Source organism: Myodes glareolus, chromosome 14 (genome assembly GCF_982192425.1).
Source record: "Myodes glareolus chromosome 14, mMyoGla1.1, whole genome shotgun sequence".
Lineage (NCBI taxonomy): Eukaryota > Metazoa > Chordata > Mammalia > Rodentia > Cricetidae > Myodes > Myodes glareolus.
Genome location: NC_142039.1, coordinates 20,035,702 through 20,048,159, shown reverse-complemented (window position 1 = coordinate 20,048,159; position 12,458 = coordinate 20,035,702). Strand labels below are relative to the sequence as shown.

The 12,458-nt window shown below is 37.7% G+C and overlaps 1 long non-coding RNA gene across 1 annotated transcript in view; it reads right to left on the bottom strand.

Annotated features, from left to right (window-relative positions):
- Positions 1–207: 207 nt before the first annotated feature.
- The window catches only part of LOC125417514 (uncharacterized), a 58,361-nt gene continuing 46,110 nt past the window's right edge, over positions 208–12,458 (bottom strand). The window contains exons 5-6 of the long non-coding RNA XR_015734925.1: positions 3,048–3,099; positions 208–564 (exon numbers count right to left, since the gene is read on the bottom strand). This is a non-coding gene — a long non-coding RNA (uncharacterized LOC125417514). The remainder of the gene's footprint in view (positions 565–3,047; positions 3,100–12,458) is intronic.

The window sequence follows — 12,458 nt, the reverse complement described above, 5'->3', positions numbered from 1 at the left end:
CTAAATTATGAGAACCATTTTATTTAATATTCTAACCATATTTTTATGGTACTGGGAATAAAATAGAGCGTCCCATATGTTTAGGCAAGCAGTCTATCCTGAATTATATTTCTAATGACTCTAACCACTTTTAAATCACAAATGAGGAAGAAGGCAGGAGGGGACTCTTAGATCAAACAAGTTAACTGCTAACTGTCATAATAAATGAGCTGTCCAAATGGTGCTTCTCTGAGGATAACACTGACCTATGGGTTGTTCCACTTCTTTCCTTCTTCTGTCAGAGACAACACAACAAGAAGTTATTACCTCAAGGGTCTGGGAACTATACATATAATGTCTTTCCTTAGCCAACACAGACTCACAATGTGTTGCAGTTGTTAATGTATCATGTTAGAAATTCATGACGCATAGCTAAGACAAATAAGCCTTCACACAGGAAGAGTTTCATGACTCACAGTTGCTGGGATTGTAGTCCATGGTTCCCTGGCCCCATAGTTTTGGGCCTGCAGTAGAGGATATGCAATGTTGCACATGATGGACCAGCACTGTTTACTTCAAAGCTTCCTGGAAACAGAGAAAATGGAAACATTGAAGAAGGACACCAAGCAATCTAGCTTTGACATTGCTGGTGACCCAAGACTTAAGTATAAAAGACATTGGCACCTCAGGAGTTTTCTCTCAGCTTTCAATAATGTCCCTAACTTATGACAGCATTAGGGGATTAGTCTCGTGATCTGTCAGAGCAGTCACCATTCAATCCCCTCTCTGTGATCAGATCCACCCGCTCAGGACCAAGCTTTCAATACAAGAACTTTTCAGAAACACGTCGTATCCAACATGTAGTATATGTTAACGACTAAAAACAACTTCCTGTGCTTTCAGGTCTGCGATACACACACAACATTTACTATACAGTCCTAAGTGTCTGTGTTCAACCCCAGACCATCCGAATAAAGCTACATACAGCTGCACTCACCTATGATGCCATGGCTCCTATTGCCAAATAGGAGACAGGCACAGGAAAGGCCTATAATCTCACTGGTTAGCTAGCACAGGATAAACAGAAATGAGCAAGGGACCCTGCTTCAAAGTGAAGGGTGGCAACTGGAACTGGATCTCCTCTGACCTCCACATGTGTACCATGGCAGGTTTGTGCCCACATTCACACTCTAACCATCATACACACATGTATACCACACGTACACAGAGATAAACTTAAGACAGTTAGCTAGGGTGCCAGTGGTACACACTTTTAAATCGAGCACTTGAGAGGCAGAGAAAAGTGGATCTCTGAGTTTGAGGCCACTCTGGTCTACAGAATGAGTTCCATGAAAGCTAGGGCTGTACAGGAAAATCCTGTCTCAAAAATGGGGGTGGGGTGACACCTGCAGGGATGGGTCAGCGTTAAGAGCACTTGCTGGCCTCTCACAGATGCAGGGTCTGTCCCCAGCATCCACATAATAGAGCTCATAACCATCAGTTCCAGGTTTAGGGCATCTGGCATCTTTTTGTCCTCTGTGGGTATATGCATTCAGCACATTTACATTCATGCAAGCAAAACTCATTCACGGAAAATAAATTAAGTAATTCTTTAAAAAGAAAATAAGAAGCCATTGCTCTCCTTTTATATTGGGCATGCCTAGTCTATCTCTCAGCTATGGTTCCCAGTCCTCCTTCAATTTCTCATGAATGTGTGCTTTGAAGGGTTGTTATGTGCATGGTGCTTATTATGGATAATTGGATGATTTTTACTCTTCTTTCTGTGTTTGGGTCCAAACCACTGAAAAGAAGGATCAAAATAAAGCTTCTAGCTTGCTACAGTGTGTGTCAAAGGACAAAGTTATGTAATTGGTTACATGGATGTCCCGAGAGCTCTGGATTAGTTGCCAGAGTTTAGAACTTTTATCTTTATATTCCAAGTGTCGCTGTTATCACTTCCAGATATTTGTGTGTCTCCTGCATGGCACTCAGATGCGGGGCCCATCAGCTCCCTGTTGATTTACATTAAACACTCAGCTCTCACATGGCACCTGTCTTTAAGTCATTTCATAATGTCAGCTAATCGCACACCCTCAGGAACTGTTCAGCATTGTCATGTGTATCACATGTATAACAAGACCAATATGCAACATGGTTAAAAGCCTCAGTAAAGTCTTCACAGGGGTTGGTATCTAAGACTAAACTCAAAATCCCTCCCAGTTTCATTTCTTAGCCCAATATTTGAAAACCATAGTCCGTTTAATGATCAAAAAAAATGTATCATATGTATCACGTGATTTTTTTTTCCTTTTTTTCCCTTTTTTTTGCACAGAGTCTTTGGACATCAGCAATGAAGCATCTTATTGATTGATACCTTAGCATATTTGTTGCTACCGGGGGATAAATAGACTAACTAATTAAACCATTCATTTGGAAGGCGATTTTCACATCTAACAGTTCAGTGCTCCAAGGCGAGCCACCATGTTGTTATCCTACAGCCCCATTGCCTTTGTCACAAGTACTGCAATTTATGGATTATCAGGACCAATTGTTGTTCACGTACGCAACTTGAAGGCCTGTACTTGGATATAAGTATAACCTTCTTGGTAACCTATATATCAGAATATGGTCTGAGGTCATTGGACAAACTACTTCTGTCTGCTGCAAGCATTTATCTAGCATCTCCAGGGAAAAGAAAAAGAGCCATAGCTATTCTAAGTCAGGGCTCTGAGACATTCTTTTGAAGCAAAGCAAACAAAATAAAAATGTGTTTACAGGATCTTAGAATGATCTTCACCCGAAAATTATAGACAGAATATCACATTTCTTTATTCTTCATGCTCTGTCATTGTAACTGAAAAATTGCCTTAGCAACATTTATTTGTTTATATTAGCAAGAGATTTTAAAAAGAAGCTAGCTGTATTTACTTAGGTTTTTGGCAACTGTTTCAAAGTCTTTTTTTTTTTTTTGGAGCCCATTATCAATTCACACATTTCTGTATCCCAGTATAACATCATTGCTAATAAAATGAGAATAAATACTTATTAACACTCAGATCAGTAATTACCGTGAATTTTGCGTGGATAGTGGTTCCCATCCATCAAATACACGAAGGTCAGCTAGTATAATAAGGGGGGAAGAGAGTACAAAATTAAAATATGAACACACTGAGAACAATTCATTAAGGACTCAACGCAAAATTAGATGCTACAAATAGATTCACAATGAAAGAGTGAAGGGTACTGTAACATATGCATCCTGGGACAGAATGCTGCAGGGATACTTTCAAGGCTGAAATGCTTTTAGAAGGCTAAGGCCTGTCTGTGGTTCGGATATGTTTCAACCGGAGGTCCACATGTGAAGAGAACGTGGTACAGAAGTTGGCACCTTTGAGAGATGTTCAGGACCTGAGTATTTCAGGTGTCACTGGGGCCCTTAGATGATCCAGAACATCCTCTCTCTGGGTATTGAAGCCACTTCATTTTTCTTTTTTTTTCTTTTCCTTTCTGGTTTATGAGGTGAGCACTTTGCTCACCTCTGAGCTCTTTCTACCATCGTCGCAATTGTCAGAGGAAGAAAGCAATAAGATAATTTAATTAGGGGCTGAAATGCCCACGTCCAAACTGTAAAATGAAATAAATATATTCTTTTTGTAAATTAATTGATTTGGGTATTTCATTTACATATTGGTAAGCTGACCAATGCAAACTCCATCTTTTGTAAAATGTTTTAGCAGCTGCATATGAATCAGTGCCTCCAGTAATATCTTGTGTATTTCTTGTAATTGAGTTTATTAACACTTTAAAACTATGACTTAGTTTTTCTTTCTTTTTGTACACCAACCTGAGTTCTCCCTCCTTCCCCTTCTCCCACTCTCACCTTTCCCCCTTTCTACCCTCTATCCACTCTTCGGAGAAGGCAAGGCCTTCCTTGGGGAGTCAACAAAGTCTGACATACAAAGTTGAGGCAGGACCAAGCCCCTCCCCACTGTATCAAGACTGAGCAAGGTATTCCTCCATAGGGAATAAGCCCCCAAAAGTCAATTCATGCACCCAGACTATGTCCTGGTCCCACTGCCAGGGCCCCCCTCAACCAATCAAGCCATATATCTGTTATCCACATTCAGAGGGCCTAGTTCAGTCTCATGCAGGTTTGCTAGCAGTCATCCCAGAGTCCATGAGCTTCCCCCTAGCTCGGGTCAGCTGTCCGTGGTTTTCTCAATCATGATCTTGACTTCCCTGGCTCATTTGATCCCTCCTCTGTCTCTTCAGCTGAACTTCAGGAACTCAGTCCAGTGTTTGGGTATTGATATCTGCATCTGCTTCCATCGACCATTAAAAAAAATGGCATCTTGAACATCTTGAAATTTACATGCAAATGGATGGAACTAGAAAGAACCACCCTGTGTGAGGGAACCCAGACCCAGAAGGACAAACACAGTATGTACTCATTCATAAGTGGATATTAGAAGTAAAGCAGAAGATAACCAGGTTACAATCTACAACCCCAAGATGCTAGGTATAAAGGAGGATCTAAGAGGGACACACAGGGAGGACCCCAGGACAAGGAACTAGTTAAGGTCTCCTGGGTAAACAGGGAGGAGAGATAGAATGAAAGGGATGGGGATGGGAACAGGAGAGTTCCAGATGGCTGAGATAGGACTCCTAGCAATAGTGGAAAGGGTACCTGAACTGGCCTTACCCTATAATCAGATTGGTGACTACCCAGTTGTCATCATAGAAGCCACATCTAGTACCTGATGAAAGCAGATGCAGATATCAACAGCCAAACACTGGACTGAGTAATGCTCCATTGTGTAAACGTTCCACATTTTCTTTATCTGTTCATTGGCTGAAGGCCAATTAATTGTTTCCAAGTTCTGGATATTACAAATATTGCTGTTATGAGCATTTTATAGGGAGAAATTTTTACACTAAAAATGTTTTGAGCAACTTTGAAAAACATTTATTGTTAGAATGACATATCAATTTCATTTTATTTCTCTTCCTGTACATTATAAATGTTACCTAGCACTAGGTACAGGACTGGACAGATCAATGGTTCTTCACACTTTTCAGTTCCTTTCTGTATACTGATGGTAGGTTTCATAGCTAGTGACGTACTAAATCCCAAGGTGGAGAAGTCACCACCCCTTCAGTCAAAAACTGTAAACAGTGAAGATCAAATTTCCACATCAGTAACAAGGATGAACTGGGTGATTTCTCCTACATCACTTTCAAAAAGCACACAGAAAAGTAAAGTTTTGGATTTGGTCTTCCATTCTAAGATAGCAAGATGATAAGTTTCTGGTATTTTTTTTAGTTGATTTTATTGAGGTATACATTTTTCTCTGCTTCCCTCCCTTTCTCTCCCCTCCCCGTCAACCCTGCCCATGGTCCCTGTGCTCCCAATTTACTCAGGAAATATTGTCTTTTACTACTTGTAGTACTTTTACTACATGTAGTAATCTACTACATGTAGATTAGATCCATGTATCTAATCTATATGTAATCTACTACATGTATCTAATCTACATGCAATCTAATACTACTATGTATCTAATACTACATGTATCTAATCTACATGTATCTAATACTATGTATACATAGTATTAGATACTATCTAATACTATTAGATACATGTATCTAATCTACATGTATCTAATACTATGTATACTATGTATACATAATATGTATACTATGTATCTAATACTATGTATACTATGTATCTAATACTACATGTATCTAATCTACATGTAATCTACTACATGTAGATTAGATCCATGTATGTCTCTCTTAGGGTCCTCATTACTGTCTAGGTTCTCTGGGATGTGATTTATAGACTGGTTTTCTTTGCTTTATATTTAAAAACCACTTATGAGTGAGTTGAGTAATATAATAATTGTCTTTCAGGATCTGGGTTACCTCACTCAATATGATGTTTTTTAGTTCCATCCATTTGCCTGCTAATTTTAAGATGTCATTATTTTTTTCTGCAGTGTAGTACTCCATTGTGTAAATGTACCACATTTTCCTTATCTTCTTTGATTGAGGGGTATTTAGGTTGTTTCTGGCTATAACAAACAGTGCTGCTATGAACATAGTTGAGCACATGCCCTTGTGGTACAATTGAGTGTCCTTTGAATATATACCCAAAAGTGATATTGCTGGGTTTTGAGGAAGGCTGTTTCTAACAGAGAACTCTCAACAGAGGAATCTAAAATGGCTGAAAGACACTTAAGGAAATGTTCAACATCCTTAGTCATCAGAGAAATGCAAATCAGAAAAACTCTGAGAGTCCATCTTATACCTGTAAGAATGACCAAGATCAAAAACACTGATGACAACCTATGCTGGAGAGGTTGTGGGGTAAAGGCAACACTCCTGCATTGATGGTGGGAGTGCAAGTTGGTTCAGCCCCTTTGGATATCAGTGTGGATGATTTCTCAGAAAATTTCTGTTGTATTAAGTTTCCTAGTCTATGGTACTTTGATACGGCAGCCTAGGAAACTGCTACACAGTGAAATTATATTTATTTCCCATACATGTAGAAAATTCTTTAAAAAAACTATTGCAATGGCATTTAAAAGAAAATATGCAAACTTATGAAACTAGTAGAATATAATCCAATATACAAAAGCAAATTATGTCACTAGATGTTTACAATGAAGAATTAAAAATAAACAACTAAAACACTGTTTATAATTTTGTGACTATTAAACTTTTAAGGATAGATTGTTATTCTGCATCTGTGATCCCTACAACGACAATGAAACAATGTGCAGTAATTAAATGACAAATTAACCTATTACACCCCAGACTGGAAGGTTCAATAGTTAAAGGAACCCTGAGATTCACAACCCTTCCCTTAGAGAACTCTAACAGACTATTCTTTCTATTTCTTTTTCATTATTTTCAATGAATATTGGAATTCAATCAGCAGTAACAGAAAATCTTTCAAAACAGTGGAGATCCTCAGTTTTCTTGAACCAGTTCCTATATAATGAATAATGAAATGAGAATAATAATATAGTTTGATTGCTCAATAGAATAGAAGATCCAGAAATCGCTTAATAAGATACTTGATGTTCAACAACAGCCACAACAGCAAGAATGCAGCCATGGTTAACTTTCCATATCTGTGATAAACACCGAGAGAGACAACTAACGGAAGAAATAATTATTTTAGCCTTGTGATTTTACAATTTTTAGTTTTTTGGTTTTTTTTATTTCTCTCTCTCTCTCTCTCTCTCTCTCTCTCTCTCTCTCTCTCTCTCCCTCCCTCCCTCCCTCCCCCCACCTCTCACTCTATTTTTTTCCTCTATTTCTTCCACCAAAGTCAGTCTTAGTACATTCCTCAGGCTGCTTTAACTCACCCTGTAGCCTACCAAATTGGCATCAGATTCAGTATCTTTCTACCTCTTCCTCCCAAGTGCTTTAATTGCAGGCATTTACCACTGAGGCCAGACTGACTATCAAGGGCATGTGTAAGAATAAAACACAATAGACAAGAACCAGAGTAAAAGGAATGGGCCCAAAGATGAACATGACCACATGATTTTTTTCACGGTCCCTTGATAGGCCTCATTTCTCAACAATATCATCTTACAATAACACATGAAACTGGAAATTCAACAACTATGTTAGACTTCTTCTGATATAACTGTGTTTCAGTAACTGGATTCAACAGCTTGCTATCAAACCATTGTAACATTAGCTTTTGGGGGTGACATTTCATATTCAAACCATAGCTAACCCCTAGAGAATTATTTGAGAAAATATCAACATTTTAATCAGTGGTTTTGTAAAAAGTGGATATTCACAGAAGGTAAAGTTAAATAAACCTGCACCTCACCTAGAAATGTTTTTATATTAAGGCAGATTATGTATATGTATATATGTAACTAGAATTCTCAAACAAATAAGAAAATATTAAATAAGCTACTATTCTGCCACTGTAGTATGTGAAACTTTTTCAAAATGACACAGAAAACCAGACTTCTAAAAGAAAAGTCATGACTTTGACTTTATCAATTTCATATCTTCAAAAGAAATCTCTAAAGCAGATGTAAGACATAAGCAGAGGAACTTATTAATAAAATGGAAGGCTTTGTGCCAATTATATTTCTAACTACTAGCACTGTCAAGAAGTTTAACCAATACGTCTCACAGGACAATAGATGCCTGGGAATTTCAAAAGGAAGAAGTTTAACACCATCCTTCATTACAAAAATACAGATTTAATTTCATCATGAGGTACTGCACATACTTAATGGACAGAGAGAGATGAAAATGCTTAAAATACCCAGTAGATGGGAGAGTGTCAAAAATCCTAACAGTTCCTGACACTTAGTGCAGATACAAACTCTTACAATCCCTTTGAAAGACAATTATGGTTCTTTAATGTTAAATATTTCAAGGAGGAAAGCAGTGCTACTCCAGGAAAGGAAATAAGTCTTAAATCCATACAAAGACTCATACATGGATGGAAAATGGTACTTGTAACAGCTGTGAATGGAGGGTTTTCAAATGTCCATCAACAAAAGTGCTACATGCATATGGTTATACCCATGGAAAGGAAAGTACGTCTGATTAATAGCATAATACAGATTCATATTATAACTATCAAGTAAGTAAGAAAGCAGGCACAAATTTCAAGACATTTGTACTCTAATGAAATAAAGATAGTAGTGCCAGGCTGTTAAGTTTTGCCATGATCTAAGAACAGAGGAAATGACTGTGCCTCAGATGGCGAAGGGGGCGTTACAGTCTATAAATATGTCCAATATTGTGACTGTGATGAATGTTGTAAGACTGTCCAACTGTCTAAGTCTAAATTCACTTAACATAAAATCACACTTCATTGACATATACATTTGCAGTTTGTTACTTGCCTGGTAAGGTCAAGTATGTGAACACTAGACTTCAGCCGGAGTTGTTCTGAGAGTTTGTGGAAGCTTCAGGGGGAGGCACCTCACTAGTGGGAATGAATTACAGAGAGAGAAAGAGAGAGAGAGAGAGAGAGAGAGAGAGAGAGAGAGAGAGAGAGAGAGAGAGGAAGGGAGGAAGGGAGAGAGAGAGAGAGGGAGAGAGGGAGGGGAGGGAGGGAGGGAGGGAGGGAGAGAGAGAGAGAGAGAGAGAGAGAGAGAGAGAGGTTAGCTTTCATAGTTTTATAGTACTTCCTATTGATCCTTCTCTTCTCCAAGATATGCGGTGAGGCACCCTAACTATACTTCTGTCAACAAGAAGCCTCCTGTTACCAAACCTTCTTAACAAGAAACACTATTACCTTCTCAAAACGTAGGCTGAATATGCCTTTCTTCCCATAAATAACTTCTTGCTAGGCATCTGGTTACAATATAAGTTGCTAACACAACATTTCAATAAAGTTTATCAAAATAACTAAAAATCAAAGTGCATTACTTACATCCTCATTTAAAAATGAATATTCTTTTTGTAATACTTTGAGATTTTTGAAAGTTAGCTGTGAAGATGCGGGCATCATTTAGAAAGATACAGTATCAACCAAATGTGAAATGATGCTCCCATGCTTGAAATATCAGCTCTACTTGTGAAAAGGCACTATAAAATTGGTTGGTGGGTTTTTGAGATGGGGTCACGCTATGTTACCCTGGTTGGCCTGGAATTTGCTGTGTAGAACACATACTAGCCTCTCACAGGTAGAGATCTGCTGACCTCTGCCTCCTTATTGTGGGATTAAAAGCAGGTGCCACTGCACTCAGCAAGGATCTATATTGGAGATAGCTTTGATAATATTTGATGATGACCTAAATGTCCTAGATAATGGCAGAAGAGGAAGGCCAAGTAAAGTACTATTGATGATCTCTGATCTAAATAGCTGCAAAGATAAAACAAAGATATCATTCCACCAACATCTTCACCACCTAACCTCCAAATCTTATCTAACATCCATTTCTTCTTGATGTAAGGTTCAAGTCACTTCAACTATAAAAATCTAGCTCTTATAAAAAATGTCTAATATAAAGCATGCTTTCAGCCTCACATGAAGAATAAAAGGCTGTTTTTATCTCTGGAAATTCTAGAAATGCATCCCGCTTTCACTTATTTTATGCCTGCTTTTTGATTTCATTTTATCAATTTTAAAAGTGAAGTATGTTCTTCAATCCACTTACGCCTGTGCCTATCTGAATTATTGCTTCTAAACTATTGAGGGGAAATCTCAACAATTCTTACATGACTTTTCAGTTTGGTTTTAGGTGATATTTCAGGCTTAGAGATGTTTTGTAAAAACAGCCTGGGAGAAGGAAACTGGCCTGTTCACAATTCATGTAGTCATTGGAGTTCGACTTGTAGCTTTCTAGTTTGGATTCTTTTGGTTGTTCAAGCTTACTTTTTTAAGTTTAAGTAGCATGACACAGCCATTTTTGTTAAACACTTTAATTTCATTCGAATATTCAGTTGCAACTAAAGCCATCCATTAAATCTTAGGTTGCCCCCTTGACTTTGGTTTCGCCCATATGGTGTCATGAGACTTCTGTGAGGAAGTATCTGGAAAGGGCTCAGCTACAGGTGTCTCTGGGAGAGAACTCTGAAAATCAATTCACTGAAAACAATTATGGCTCACTTACGTCCTGTTTCTTTGTTGTCTAGGAAACTATGCTCCTCTCTCGAGTAAGCCAAAGCTGAAGATGCTCATGGAGAAGTTCAGCCTCAGCTTCTTCCCTGACTCATTTCTGTGCTGTTGCATCCATTGGACTGAAGACAGATCATATCTGCACCAGTGCCACCAAGGATGGTCTAGCAAATTCTTTCTAATTTTCATGACAGTTCCCTCGTTGTCTCTTACTGATCAATAACTCTCAAGTAAAACTGCAGGACAATTAATGTTACTTTAATTTCATCACGTCTCTTTTAAATTTTTATCAGACAGCTACCAAATACTTACAAAATTTATTATAACTCTCAACATAATAAAAGAAAGTCATTAAGGGAAAGATAAGAAAGGATTGATATTGTCCATGGTTTACAAATATCCCTGCAATCTTCTATTTCACGGCAGAGTTTTCCTGAGTCGGGAGGGAAAGATAGTGTAAAAAGTTTCAGCAGTCAGGGACCATTACAGAAAACCACATGTCATCAAGATAAAATGAACAATAGACTGTGGGGTACCCAGCCCCAGTGGATGACTCTTCAACATTTCTGTCCCATACAAGGCTCGGGGAACAGAAAGACTATAGGGGTAAAGGACAGAAGAGGTTTACTATGAGACTGTGCCTCAGAGAAATGACATGGAAATTTTAATAAAATTGTTACCGACAGTTACTTAAGCAATGACAACGACATCAGAAGCCTTGCTAACGTGGAAGGTGGAATCTCATTGAGCCCCTCCCTTAGACAAAGAATTATAGGCAATTAACTTCTGGGTGAAGGCGAGCTAGTCTTTCCCAGGTCTGACTCCTCTGTTAGGTTATCAGATGCTAAGTGGTCAGCACTGAAATCATATACATATAACAACACTAGATATATCTGCCTTTATTTATTTATTTATTTGTGCATATATGAATATATGCACATATATAATCACTTATATTTAATCACTTAATTTGAAGGGGCACCATGTAGACTGCTGGAGGGAGAAGATAGAGGGGAAATTTTAAACAAAAATATTTTAGTTTTAAAGTTTTGCAAACAAAAATTACCTTTACTTATAAAATTTTTCATAGTTCCTTTCCTTATATTTATTTCTATTTTATCATTATGTGTATATGTTTGTGTGCTGGGAACTGAACTCAAGTCCTCCGCAAGTGCATCGTGTACTTTTAGATGATGAGCTACCTCTCCAGCCTCCAGGATTCCCTTTTATTTAAATATTTTTTATTATTTAAGTATCAACTCAAAACGCTGAACATTTCCATATACCCGCTTTGAGGCATTTTACATATTGTCTTCCTTAGAATCATGACTACTCTCAGGCCATTGAGCTTAGGTCAGACAGACAAAGAAATACATGTTTGCAAATGGAATGTCACTTAAAATAGTAACCCCAGAATAAAATTCATAAACTTTTACATTACCATTTATATGTAAGAGTTCCAAATTTAACAACTGTGATTGAGTTTTCAACAGGCTATTCAAGTTTCCTCACACTGAAAATGGAAGAACACTGATATTTATCAAGAAATATTTATTTAAAAATAATTGGAGCTAGGGATTTAGAACCAAGCCTGAAACAACTTGGATTCGTGAAAGATAATATCTGTTCAAAAGATTTCTAAATCCTCTGACAATAAACTAAGCTAATTCAATACTTGTTCAGTTAGTTAATATTAATAACAGTTTAAATAAAAGATTTTCTTGTAGGTAACTGGCTGTTCACTATTCAACATATCTGTCATGCTGAGATGGAAATGGGCTCTTGATAATTGATTATTGACTGTGCATATTTGCATACATGCATATGCATACTGGTGAGATTTGTCTGCCTAAAACATCTCCTT